General features: G+C 45.4%; 1 protein-coding gene across 1 annotated transcript in view; it reads right to left on the bottom strand.

Annotated features, from left to right (window-relative positions):
- The window catches only part of LOC143739348 (ADAMTS-like protein 2), a 32030-nt gene extending 29219 nt beyond the window's left edge, over positions 1 to 2811 (bottom strand). Inside the window, exon 1 of the mRNA XM_077231770.1 lies at positions 2749 to 2811. The gene's annotated coding sequence lies outside the window, so the exon portion shown is untranslated. The remainder of the gene's footprint in view (positions 1 to 2748) is intronic.
- Positions 2812 to 13362: the final 10551 nt, after the last annotated feature.

The raw sequence follows: 13362 nt of genomic DNA, 5'->3' as shown, positions 1-13362 counted from the left end.
ACGGGGGGCGGGGGCGGTGTAGCTTTCTTATAACGTAAAGAAAGCTAGCCACGGTTTTGATGCTGGCCCATTTCCCTGACGACTCACGGGCAGATGGGGGGGGGGGGTCCACAGAGCTCGCCCAATCCTCACTGTCCGAGGCCAGGATAGAGCAGCTGGCCTTCTCTACAGATGCAGCTATCTCGTCGTCATAATGGCGGAGGCGGCGGCGCGTGGCGGCCGTTGTCCGTCAGTGAGCGACTCGATTGAAGCTGATGAAGCTGGCGGGCGAACCGGCGAGCTTTCACGGGCTGGAGAAGGCTCGGGGACCCGCTGAGTACGCTGAGCGCTTTACGGCGTGGCACTACAGCGGGCGGAAGTGCAGACTCGGAGAAAAAATGCCAAGCGAGTCCTCAGAGTCACCATGGCAATAGCTCACTCAGCGAGCGTGAGAGCTGCATGATCCTTACCCAGGCGGGAAATGCAGATGAAATGGCGGTCCCCGTCGCTGAGTGCGGCTCGGCACGAGCCACAGGAACGAAGCATCTTTAAAAAGACGCTGCTCTTTTAGATAAAGAGAGAGAGTGTGTGAGTCGCAACGGCGAACACACAGCAGAGTAAAAGGATATTGACGCCGGAAAGCGTAGCAGGTACGGCGGCTGAAGGCGGCGAGGTGAAGGCCAGTGGCTTCAGACTCGAAGGCTCGTCCCGCTGAAGGTTTACTATCAGATGGCGCGGCTTCTCACTCCGGATCCAGCGATGCATTAGTGCTTCGCTGAAGAGATGAAAATTAGTTTGTATCAGCCTGTCGAGCGTATTTATAGGCCAAGGCCACGCCTATATGTTGGCGGGACGTGACGAAATGGGCGCAAAGCGCCCCCATTGGGTATCACGTCACGCAGGGCCTCTCTCGATAGGCTGCTGCTGTTGCCGCAGGGCAGCCAATAGGCGCGCGAGCCGTCTTGCCTATGTCTGCGTGCTGCCACACAGCGTTTTATATTAATTCAAAATTAAGGATAATTTTTGGCTTCAATATCTCGTGGAAAAGAGGTTTTCCCCATAGCGTAAGATATTACGCAGTACGAGAGATACTCTCGTAAAAGAACTTGCTTTCTCTTGTTTCATAAAAACACATCTTGTGTCATCTTTCATCTCAGTTATCAACTGTAGTGAAAGTGACATTGGAAGACGTCAGTATTTATATTACTGTAATATTGTTACAGTGCTCATCTTGTTGTTAGTCAAAAAAAACAACATTTTTGTACATTGTAAACTTTTTTTTCTCAGCTGAGAATTTACACGAAAATAATTTAAACTCTACTTGATATTTCATGTTCTTGTTTATTTAGTTGGCAAGTATCTTAGTAAGCAAAATAATACGGTTAGCTGGTCATTATCGTAAATGAGTAAAAAGTTGAAACAGAATACGTACTTTTGAATACTTAATTATGGAGCCCTACACATGACATTCTGGAAAAAATTATATTAAGAATTTGTTCTTTTGTTTTAGTTAAATCATGGCAACCTTGTACTAATTACTTCACTTGTTTTAATTTAGTTAGATCATGGGAAATAATTCTTCATTCATGGCCATGATATCTCTGTACTTTTTAGGGCTTCATCTTTCTAATTCTTTTGCTTTGGATGCTGTCCACCCTTAAGCTGCTCACTGATTTCTTGTGGTTCCCCTAAAAAGCTCCCTGAGCAGCTCCTTCAGTGGCAGACTGCTGCACCCGCAGTGCAAGAAGGAGCGCTTCCGTAGGTCCTTCATCCCAGTAGCAGTTAGACTTTTTAATGCAACATCACAATGTAGGACTGTTAGCTGTTGTTGAACTAGCACTCTTAGCTGCGGCTGAGTAGCTGAGTAGCACTGGACAATATTTTGCATTATGTATATTTCTTATCTATTTATTACTTTGTGTAACCTCCAACTGTGCAATATGTTACCTCTATTTATTAGCATATTTATTGTATATTTGTGTTTATAGATTGTCTGTTTACATAAGGTTGGTTATTATGTAAATACAGTTCTATTCTTATATTTGTATTCTACTTTATTTTTGTATTTTACTGGAGCTGCTGTAACACAGGAATTTACCCAGTGTGGGATTAATAAAGTCAAATCAATCAATCAATCATCCACTCATCATCCATGGTGATTTATTTTTGTGAGTATCTATTTTCAAGTCTAATATCAAATTCATTTTCCTCTTGCTTTACACATTATCAAAACCACATATTCATTTTCTAGGGATTTTTCAAATGGACATTTCAAAACATGATGGACTCATCAGAGCTAAATATTTTAACTTAAGTAGACTTTTCAATAACAAAAGAGAAATAAAAGAGCAAAAGCACCATTTTCATATTTGTTGCAGAAGTTATCGTGGAAGGAACATTTCATTTCTACTTTGGACTTAAAGTATAAGCCTCTGCTGTTCTCTGCAACTGTACAGAAAATATTGAGTGCCATATTACTATCACATGATATATATAATGATATATATATATATATATATATATATATATATATATATATATATATATATATTCTTTTTTTTTTTTTCTTTTTTTTTTTACCTGGCAGACCATTACTTTCACTTTATTTCACTGTCATCCAGCTCTTTGTCAACACTGTTTGTTTGGGTTTGTAAAACAAGTGTCTAGTCTGCCTGGCTTCCCATGCTCTTTTCCCAAAACATTCAGCACTATTCAGTGAAATTGACACACACACAGAGAGTCAGTTACACAGTAAATATTTGCCCTTACCTGCAGTCCAGTGGCAGTGTTGGAGCTGAGTGCTGCCTGGACAGTGTAGGTGGTGCTGGTGGTGGTGGTTTCTAATGGTGTGTTCTGAGGATGTGCTTTGTAAAGAGGGTAAGGTGTGCTCCTGCATCCCTCCTCTCCTCTGTCCTCTCCTCCTCCCTCCCCCTTTCTTCCCTTCAGTCCCAGAAGGAAGAGAGTGGCAGAGTTTGGGAACGCCTACGTAAAAACACTTTCCCGGCTGGTGCCAAGCTCATGGGCTGCCTTCTGCTGTGTGGTGGAGCGGAGCCACACTGCCATAGACTCAGCCAAACTGCTGTCTACTGGTCTCCGCTTGCAGACAGACAGGGAGGAAGTTGTCGTTTCCCACAGAGAAGCACCAAACCCCCCTTCCCCCCCACATACACACACACACACACACACACACACACACACACACACACAGACTCCCCGTACCCCTCCTCATCACATCAGTCCATTCATCCTCCCCACACACACTTTGTCTATTCCAGATCATCCTCTCATGTCTCCTGCTGTACAGTAAGTTTGTCTTGTGTGTCCCACCGCTGCCGAGCGACCCATCACTTCCAAAGGCCATAGTGTAAAAACACTTAATGGGAATCCTGATAATTATTCTAATGACAACAATGAGTACAAAAATGGAGATTAGAGGCTCTGAAAAGATAATGAAATGGTAAATGGTGACTGAGCAAATTAATGAAAAAAGAGAGCTCAACAAATTAAAACCTGTATTTTTGTCTATTTTTTTGTGGAAAATAAACATTTCACTGTTGCTGTTCATAGTAATACCATTGTTCTGTCATGGCATTACATCTGTCAACCCTAGATGGCGTAGGCTGGGTCCTTAATGCAACCTGCTGACAATTAAATTATTAGCTACACGGCACAAGCTGGTTGGTTCCTGTTGCATCTGCAGCCAATAAGATTGCTGCTCAACATTTAAATAATTCGTCAGTGTTTGCAGAAGCAGTTTACAGCGCTTTTAAAGTTCCTCTGAAACCCTCCACCTTCCCCAGCTCCACATGTATAGATCTACTAAGTGTAATTTCATATATGCTATTTGTGTTGGGTTTATGGGGACTTTCGATAGATAAATCATTTTTATTATACCCCCTAACACTAAACCCACCCCTAAACACAACCCTCACTGAAATCTAGATTTTAAATCTGGTATTGTACTATGTGTAAGGAATACCTGAACCACACCTACAACATGATACACACCTACATACAATGACTACAATTAAACAAACCTAAAAATTGCTTTAAGGAGTCAAATAAAAAAATTGCTTTAAGGAGCCAAATTGTATGTGGTTTATACTTAAAATTAAAAAAAAATAAAAAAAATATGATAAAATACTGAAATTTTACTTTGTATTAAATCAATTTATCTTGCTTTATGGATGATTAGCTTACTGGGATATAGACAAAGATACTGATTAACAAAGTGATTTTTTTTTTTAAAAATTTGTAGTTTAATAAAACACTGGAATGAAGAGAGAGATGGATGGAGAAAGAGACTTGGGCAGCACAAGCAGATAGTTGAGACCACCATGCCTGTGTGTGACGTGTACATTTATAGACCACATGTTCTCTTAGTTGCCTGTCTGTCTGCTCTGTACATTAGGGATGGTTCGCTACACTTATAGCTCAATCAAACACTCCTCTCAACCACAGATTTGTATGGTGATAGACATACTTCAGGAGATTTGCACAGTCTAGAAGTCTGGAGGAATGGTTGCTTTTTAAAAGCCTAAAATTACAAGGCAGAAAACACAGGGAAAGTGTGTGTGTGTGTGTGTGTGTGTGTGTGTGTGTGTGTGTGTGTGTGTGTGTGCGTGCGTGCGTGCGTGCGTGCGTGCGTGCATGCATGCGTGTGTGTGTGGCAGAGAGAAAGAGAGAGATCCTGCAATATTTCTAAGGCGAATGGCTGTGTTGGAAAAATGCTCTTGATGCATTTCAGTTGTTAGAAACACACAAGAAAATAGAAGTTTTCCTTCACTCTAAACTGGGGATGGAAACCCAGGTGTATTTAGTGGTAATAAAAAAAGAAGTTGGGAATGAATAGACAACACAATGCTCTCTAACTAGCGGTCTAATGTACCACACATGAATGCATTCACTACATTCATAGTCCAAACAAATGTTCTTCTCACACGACAGGCATGTTATTAGAGCCTAATTCGGCAGGGTCTGTTTTGGAACAATGTATCAGCTCTGCTATGCTAACTGATTGAAAGCTAAGCAGATATGGGGAAATAAGCAGGCTTGCATTTTAAAGTGCAAGTGATCACTATTTTCTAACAGTTTGTTGATGCTATAAAGAAAACATATTTTGGTACAGTCAACATGAATATCTTAATGCGTGCTCCAGTCCGTTTTTCATTAATTAATGGTTATTCCAAAGGGGAAATAAGTTTGTCTTTGTCATCAAAATGAAAGAAATTTGAAAATATGCTCTTCCTCTGAAACCGCGCTGTCGCCGCTTATAGGCCACACAGAATATTTGGCTAATGTTAACCTGTAATGTAACTGTTTAGGCATTGTTTTTGGTCTGGCTAGATTCTGGTATGCAATTTTAAACATGTTTTAGACAAACCCTGTTACAAACAGAATTTTTTGTGTTTGAAGAGCTAAATTACATACATTTTCAGATTTTCTGAAAATAATCATAGGCTAATTTAAAAATGTGATTTATTTTTTTCCTATTAAAATGAAATGATGTTAAAATCACCTGAATTAGGGACTTATGTTTTATATGGATAATGTTGCCGAAAACAACTGTTGAGACATCATTAAAAGAAATGCTTCCTTTATTGTATTTTCTGAGAGTGAGTAATGATCTTTGTTCTCAGGCCCTCATTTCAAAGATAACAGACTTTTAAGTCAACAAAGTTTAATCCATCCAAAAATATGCAAGTTTTGGACCAGAGGTTCTCAGCTCGGGATTCAGATGAGAGCGCAGAAGATTTCAAAAACTGTGTCAATGTAACAATCCAGCTTATAAGGTTTGTGTCAGAATTTCACTAAACGCACTAAAAGAATTATGTCACCTAAAAAAATGCACACTAAAAAAGGTTGAGAATACCTGCCTTTGACAAACTTTATGAATACCCTTACAAACAAATAAGTATACTTCAAGTTCATTTCATTAAGTATACTTAAGTAATGTTCAAGTATATTTTTAAGTGTTTAGTATACTATCAATGTACCTGAAGTATACTTTTAAGTTTAAGTGTAACAGTAAACTTTGAGTGCACAACCAGTTTACAACTGTTTTTCGTTTGTTCTGCAACAAGTGAACTCACATGGTTTACCAGTTAAGTACTAGTAGCTAATTTTTTAGTTTATTAAAATACACTTTAAAGTAAACTACTAGTTTAGTATAGTTTTATACTGCACGCACACTTTTGAGTTTTATTTAAGTGAACTTAACATCATATATATTTTTTATTTTTTTGCACTTTAAAGATATCCTATTTAGGTATTAATTTGTATACTTGTAATATACCTTTAACTGTACTTTAAGTAGATTTGAAGTATATATTCCTGTACACTACCAGTGGACTAAACAAAAATTCTCAATCTCAAAATGAGAAACATATCAATACTTACAAAAAAATGTAAGTTTATAAGACAGTATGTGAAAGAAAAGTATTTAATAAGCTACTCAATCAAAAGAGTAAACACAAGCCAAGTATACTTTGAATACTTAATTATACCTCGATCTAAAGATGCAAGTATAGGCCAAATATACTTTTCTGTCAGTATAAGTCAAGTATTGGCCCAGTTAAATATAATTTTAAGGATACTTCTGAGAAGTACATCAAAAGTAGACTGAAAGTATACTTTCTTGTTTCTTGTTTCTAGTTCACAAGAATTATACTAAAGCACACTTGAGTTAACTTATTTTTTGTGAGGGTATTACATTTCAACTCATTTGACTTTGCAAGGCCAAATTCAGCAGAAATGCTACACAACAATATGGCCACAGTAAGATGGACAAGTGAAAGCAATGATGTTGCACTTTTTAGCATGTGACCCCAAACGTGACTCCTCATTCCAGGACAGTGACTGGTCAAGAAAGTGGACTCTTCTGTAAGTATCTGAGGTTTGCAATCTCTCTGGTGTCTTGGAGAATCATGTTACAGAGTAACTTAGAGAATGTCGGGGCGTGAGGAGTGCTCAGCACACTGCACCCTTTGTGCTCGTCTCGCAGGTGCAACAGCTGAGAGAAGAACAGCTGTGACTGACCAGCCACAAATCCCATAGCAAGACTCTCCCTTGTGCTCAAAATAACAAAATAAGGACTTTCCTAACTGTTGTGGACTGTGTGAAGTCTTATTTAGAAAGTCGTTAAAGCCACATCAAAAAAGCCACAGGATACAGAATGGTTAGGTTAAATCGTCCCGTGGTGTTGCAAGAACAAGCATTTACAGATCATCTTGCTGCCATGTAATGTGCTAAATTTCAATAACACTGTTTAAATTAGAGAAACGTCACTAAGTCACATCTGTTTCCTATTGATTTAGAGTGAACAAGTCTTTTCTGCCATTTACGCTGAAATAAATGGATTGTGATGCAGATCCTCTGATGCTTGGAGGAGTCTGTAGTAAAGGTTCAGTGTTGGTGTGATGGAAGAAGACAGGGGTCGGCGTGACTGGGACTCGTACACTTTTATTTAGTTAAGAAGAAATGCGCTGTGCGCGCTCTAACATAAATCAGGTTCACGTTCAAAATATCACTCTTTCCACTATATCCAATATCACTCTTTCCAACATCAAACATCACTCTTCAGCGTCCAGCTCACGTCTCGTGCACGAGTCCCCAGTCCTTCTCTCTCCCGCTCTCTTGCAGCAGCCAGCTTTTATGCGATCTCCCCACGCCAATTACTGCAATCAGAGACAGGTGTTCGTCATTTTGCACTTGACCTACTTACTCACCGCTCGGCTCCGTCGTTGCTCTCGCGCTACAGACTTCGCTGAACCACGCCCCCCTCGCCACATACCCCCACCGCCCGACTCAGGCCGGGGAGCCGTCCGGCCTGCAGCCTCCCCCCTCTCCCCCCTCCTCCTGGAGAGGAAGTCAGCCACAACCATCTGTGCACCCGGCCTGTGGATCACCTTGAACTTAAAAGGCTGTAAGGCCAGATACCAACGGGTGATCCGCGCGTTGGTATCCTTCATGCGGTGGAGCCACTGCAGGGGAGCGTGGTCCGAACAGAGGGTGAACTCTCGACCCAGGAGGTAGTAGCGGAGGGTGAGAACGGCCCACTTGATGGCTAAAGCTTCCTTTTCAATGGTGCTGTACATAGTCTCTCTCTTCGAGAGCTTCCGACTAATGTACAGCACCGGCCGTTCTTCGCCCTCTATCTCCTGGGACAAGACTGCGCCCAGCCCCCTGTCCGACGCGTCAGTCTGTAGGGAAAAAGGGAGAGAAAAGTTAGGAGCCTGTAGGAGCGGTCCGCCACATAGAGCAGCCTTTATCTGGGTAAAGGCCTGCTGACACCGCTCCGTCCACTGGACAGTATCTGGTGCTTCCTTTTTAGTCAGATCAGTCAGCGGGCTAGCCAGGTCCGAATAATTAGGCACAAACCTCCTGTAATATCCAGCTAGCCCCAGGAACTGTCTAACCTCCTTTTTGGTCTTAGGTCTTGGACAGGTCGCAACTGCTGCGGTTTTATCAATTTGGGGACGCACCTGTCCATGACCCAAGTGGAAGCCCAGATACCTAACTTCCACGCGCCCAATTGCACACTTCTTTGGGTTGGCGGTGAGCCCCGCCCCTCGCAGCGTCCTGAGGACAGCTCGCAAATGCTGCATATGCCGCTGCCAGTCGTTACTATAGATGATAATGTCATCCAAGTAAGCAGCAGCATATGCAGTATGCGGCCGGAGAATTCTGTCCATCAGGCGCTGGAAGGTCGCGGGAGCCCCGAACAAGCCGAAAGGAAGAGTAACAAATTGGTGTAATCCAAACGGCGTCGTGAAAGCAGTTTTTTCTTTAGATATTGGAGATAAGGGGATCTGCCAATACCCTTTTGTCAAATCCAGTGTCGAATAAAAACGAGCGGTACCGAGCCGATCAAGCAATTCGTCAACCCGCGGCATTGGATACGCATCGAATTTCGACACAGCATTCACCTTGCGATAATCCACACAGAACCGGACGGAGCCGTCGGTTTTAGGCACTAAAACTATCGGGCTTGCCCAGTCACTGTTGGATTCTTCTATTACCCCCATGTCCAGCATAGCTTCTAATTCATCCTGAACTACTTTCTTTTTATGTTCAGGTAAACGATACGGCCGGCTGCGTACTATTACGCCCGGTTCGGTCTCAACGTGGTGCTGAATGAGATTTGTCCGACCAGGTAGGGGCGAAAACACATCAGCAAACTCTGCTTGTAAATTACGTATGTCAGTGATCTGGGACGGTGAGAGGTGGTCTCCGCCAAATGCCAGAGCGAGAGATTGGGATTTTGAGCTCGCTTCTGGACCGAGATCCTCCTCCCCACTTACCACCGTCGCCAGCATCACTGACTCCGCCTCATTCCATTTTTTAAGGAGGTTAAGGTGGTAAATTTGATGTGCCCCGTCCCTATCTGATCGGACAACCTCATAGTCGAGGTCCCCGACTCGCCGTGTGACCACAAACGGCCCTTGCCACTTCGCGAGTAATTTAGAGCTGGATGTGGGAAGCAATACAAGGACTTTATCTCCCGGTGCAAATTTGCGTAGTCTAGTCCCCCTGTTGTACAGCCGACTTTGCTTGTCCTGAGCCTGTAACAAATTCTCCATAGAGAGCCGCCCCAAAGTGTGGAGTTTTGTTCTCAGGTCCAAGACATACTGAATTTCGTTTTTGCTATTCGAAGGTCCGTCCTCCCAAGCTTCTCTAAGCACGTCCAGCACCCCGCGGGGCTGACGCCCATAGAGAAGCTCGAAGGGGGAAAACCCCGTGGAGGCTTGGGGGACCTCGCGTACAGCGAACAAGAGGGGTTCTAGCCACTTATCCCAATTTTTGGCGTCTTCCCGTACGAACTTACGAATCATGGATTTTAACGTGCGGTTAAAACGTTCCACCAAGCCGTCTGTTTGTGGGTGATAGACGCTGGTGCGAATCGATTTAATGCCCAATAATTCGTACAGTTCGCGAATAGTGCGTGACATAAACGCCGTGCCTTGATCGGTGAGAATCTCTTTCGGGATTCCTACCCGGGAGATTAATTGAAACAGTGCGCTCGCCACGCTTTTAGCGGAAATATTGCGAAGCGGCACTGCTTCTGGGTATCGCGTTGCATAATCCACCAGGACTAATGCAAAGCGATGCCCCCGTGCAGATCGTTCTAATGGCCCGATGAGGTCCATTCCAATTCTTTCGAAGGGGACCTCCATTAAGGGAAGAGGGCACAAAGGTGCTTTTGGGTTGGCCGGTGGATTCACCAACTGACATTCACGACAAGACGCGCACCACTTGCGCACGTTCTCGTGAATGCCCGGCCAGAAAAATCGGGTCATTAAACGATTTAGTGTAGCTGCCTGCCCTAAATGACCAGCCATCGGATTACAGTGAGCCGCCTGGAAAAGCATTTCCCGACGGCTCTTTGGAACTAATAACTGAGTTGTATCTTGCTTTGACTGGGTGTCTTGGGTCACCCGATACAACTTATCTTTTATGATAGCAAAATAAGGATATGAGGGCGGTCGGTCGGGGTGGAGGGGCTGCCCGTCGATCGTACGGACCTGGTCAAACGCATTTTTAAGCGTCTCATCTCGGGACTGTTCCAGAGGAAAGTCATCACGCTCTGAAAGAATCCTTCTTTCAACCGCGTTCCGAACCTCTGGGACAGATACCGAGGGCCCCGGCACAGCCTCTCCAACCTGAGCGACCGCTCCCCTCTCCTGCTTCCTTTTTGTCCCAGAAGCACCCGCACACAAATAACCCAATAGTGTTTTAAACCCCGGCCAATTGGTCCCCAAAATTAACGGGTGCCGGAGGTGTTGGCTAACGGCCACCTCCACACTATGCTTTTGGCCCCGAAATTGGATAATGACTGGCATTAAAGGGTAATCCATCACCTCCCCGTGCACACACCGAACCCTAACCGTGCGGCTCTTATCCAATGCCTCTGGTTGTATCAGATTTTGATGGATGGAGGTTTGGTTACAGCCTGAATCCACCAAAGCCTGATAGGTACCCCCCTTAATACTCACAGGTATTTGGTACAACCCAGCTTGATCGGGGGCAGCCTGCGGTGTGTCAGGGACCCTGACCAGTGTCCCCACCTCCATTACGGGGCACCGATCGATAAAATGTCCAGGGTCCCCGCAACGCCAACAGGCCGGCCCAGTCCTTCCCGCCGCCCCAATGGCGGGAAGTGGGTCAAGCGATTGGCGTGGGGAGAGCGGGGGTGCAGGAGGCGCAGTGGCAGAGGCTGTTCCCCTGGACGGCGTTCTGGGTGCGGGAACAGGCTCAGCCGTAGGTCCGGTCCTCCAGCGGGGCGCTGGCCTGGGCAGGAATCCTCCACGGGACCTGGGTAGAGGGACAGGGCGAGAAGAGAGAGAGAGAGAGAGAGAAGCTGCTGGAAGGGGTTCGCCGACCCCTGGGCACGCCACCATCTGGTCCTCCGCCAACTGGATGGCCTGGTTCAGCGACGTCGGGCGGTGGCACTGGACCCACTGCGCGGTCTTCCGGGGGAGCCGCGCGACGAATTGCTCCAGTACCACGTGGTCTATAATTCCCTCGACGTCGCGTCCGTCGGCCATCAACCACTTGCGGCACGCGTCCCGGAGCTGCTGCGCAAAGGCGAAGGGTCGGCCGGATTCCCCGAGCTCCAGTGACCGGAACCGCTGTCTGCTCTGCTCCGGGGTCCGGCCAACCCGCTGCAGAATGGCGCGCTTGAGGTCTTCATAGACCAGGAGGTTCTGGACTGGCAGCTGTTGTGCGGCGATCTGGGCTTCTCCGGCCAGCAGCGGGATCAGCCGCATCGGCCAGTCCGTGGACGGCCAGCCCCAGGCCTCGGCCGACCTCTCGAACAGCTCGAGGAAGGCTTCGGGATCGTCTCCTGGACCCATTTTGTGGAGGTGCATGGGCTGGGCCGAGGCTGGAGCTGGCGATGATGGTGTGGCCCGAACCTCCTGGTCCATCCAGCTCCGGAACTGCTCACGGTCCTCCTGCTGGGCCCGGAGGAGTGTCTCGAACCGACGCTCCTGGTGCTCCTCCATGGCCAGCAGGGCCCGATGTTGTTGCTGGTGGAGTCCCGCGAGCGCGTGGATGATGTCCGCAAGTGGGGACGGGGGCTGTGTGGCGGCGGCCTCTTCTTCCATCCCGGGTTTCGGCACCAGTGTAGTAAAGGTTCAGTGTTGGTGTGATGGAAGAAGACAGGGGTCGGCGTGACTGGGACTCGTACACTTTTATTTAGTTAAGAAGAAATGCGCTGTGCGCGCTCTAACATAAATCAGGTTCACGTTCAAAATATCACTCTTTCCACTATATCCAATATCACTCTTTCCAACATCAAACATCACTCTTCAGCGTCCAGCTCACGTCTCGTGCACGAGTCCCCAGTCCTTCTCTCTCCCGCTCTCTTGCAGCAGCCAGCTTTTATGCGATCTCCCCACGCCAATTACTGCAATCAGAGACAGGTGTTCGTCATTTTGCACTTGACCTACTTACTCACCGCTCGGCTCCGTCGTTGCTCTCGCGCTACAGACTTCGCTGAACCACGCCCCCCTCGCCACAGAGTCTTTGACTTTTTGGAATGAAAATATGGACATTTTAGATGCTAAAATGTTTCAGCAGCATAAATTAATAGATTTCAAAGATATAAAAGACATATTTTGGCCACATGAAATGTGACTGGTACAAAGTAAGAACTTATTCTTGGGTTCCCTTTATTCATTTAATAGGCTCTTGGTCTATCAGTACATCTGGTATGGGTCTACAAAAGACTCACAGGTCTCTAACACAAACATCTTAAGCCTACACCTTACCAGAACCATTCACATTTTTTTTACCCTCAGAACCACATTCACGTCAAACACAGATTTGCAATGACGCATCCAGGTGCTTTTGCGAGGCCAATGTCAATAACCCAAAAGAGACAGCTGTTTCTATAGCCACTGCTGAGGATCGATTCACCCATGAGAAGCTCAATGTCTGAGACTCAACACATTGCCGTCCAGACTGACCAGAGAAAAATACATTTCAAGGAATTCTCTGTACGCCCAATGGCGCACTAGCAATTTTTTTTATGCGTGGAAACACTTTAACTCAGCATTGACTCTGTGATTCCATAGATTGTGAAGTTCACCACAAATAGCTTCACTTTTGTCCCGCTGCTGTTGTTCCACAATCCCAAACATGTGTGACAGAAGCGTGCCATGTGATTGCAGGCCTCTCCCAGTCCTCACACAGACAGGTGCTGTTCTGATGACAGTGAGCATACATACCCCTCTGAGCCATTTAAACTTTAAAGATCCTCCAGAGGAGGTTGTGAGCATGTGAGAGTTCCTTCTTCACTCTCTCAGTCACTTCTCCAAAAGATCTGGTGGTTTAAAACAAACAGACAAGTTGTCAACAAATCCTTTTATTTGGGTCACA

The sequence above is a fragment of the Siphateles boraxobius genome, unplaced genomic scaffold, assembly GCF_051911475.1.
Source record: "Siphateles boraxobius isolate OS27281-9 unplaced genomic scaffold, OSU_SipBor_1 16, whole genome shotgun sequence".
NCBI classification, from domain to species: Eukaryota; Metazoa; Chordata; class Actinopteri; order Cypriniformes; family Leuciscidae; genus Siphateles; species Siphateles boraxobius.
The sequence above is the reverse complement of the archived record's forward strand: the minus strand, read 5'-3'. Positions and strand labels throughout refer to the sequence as shown.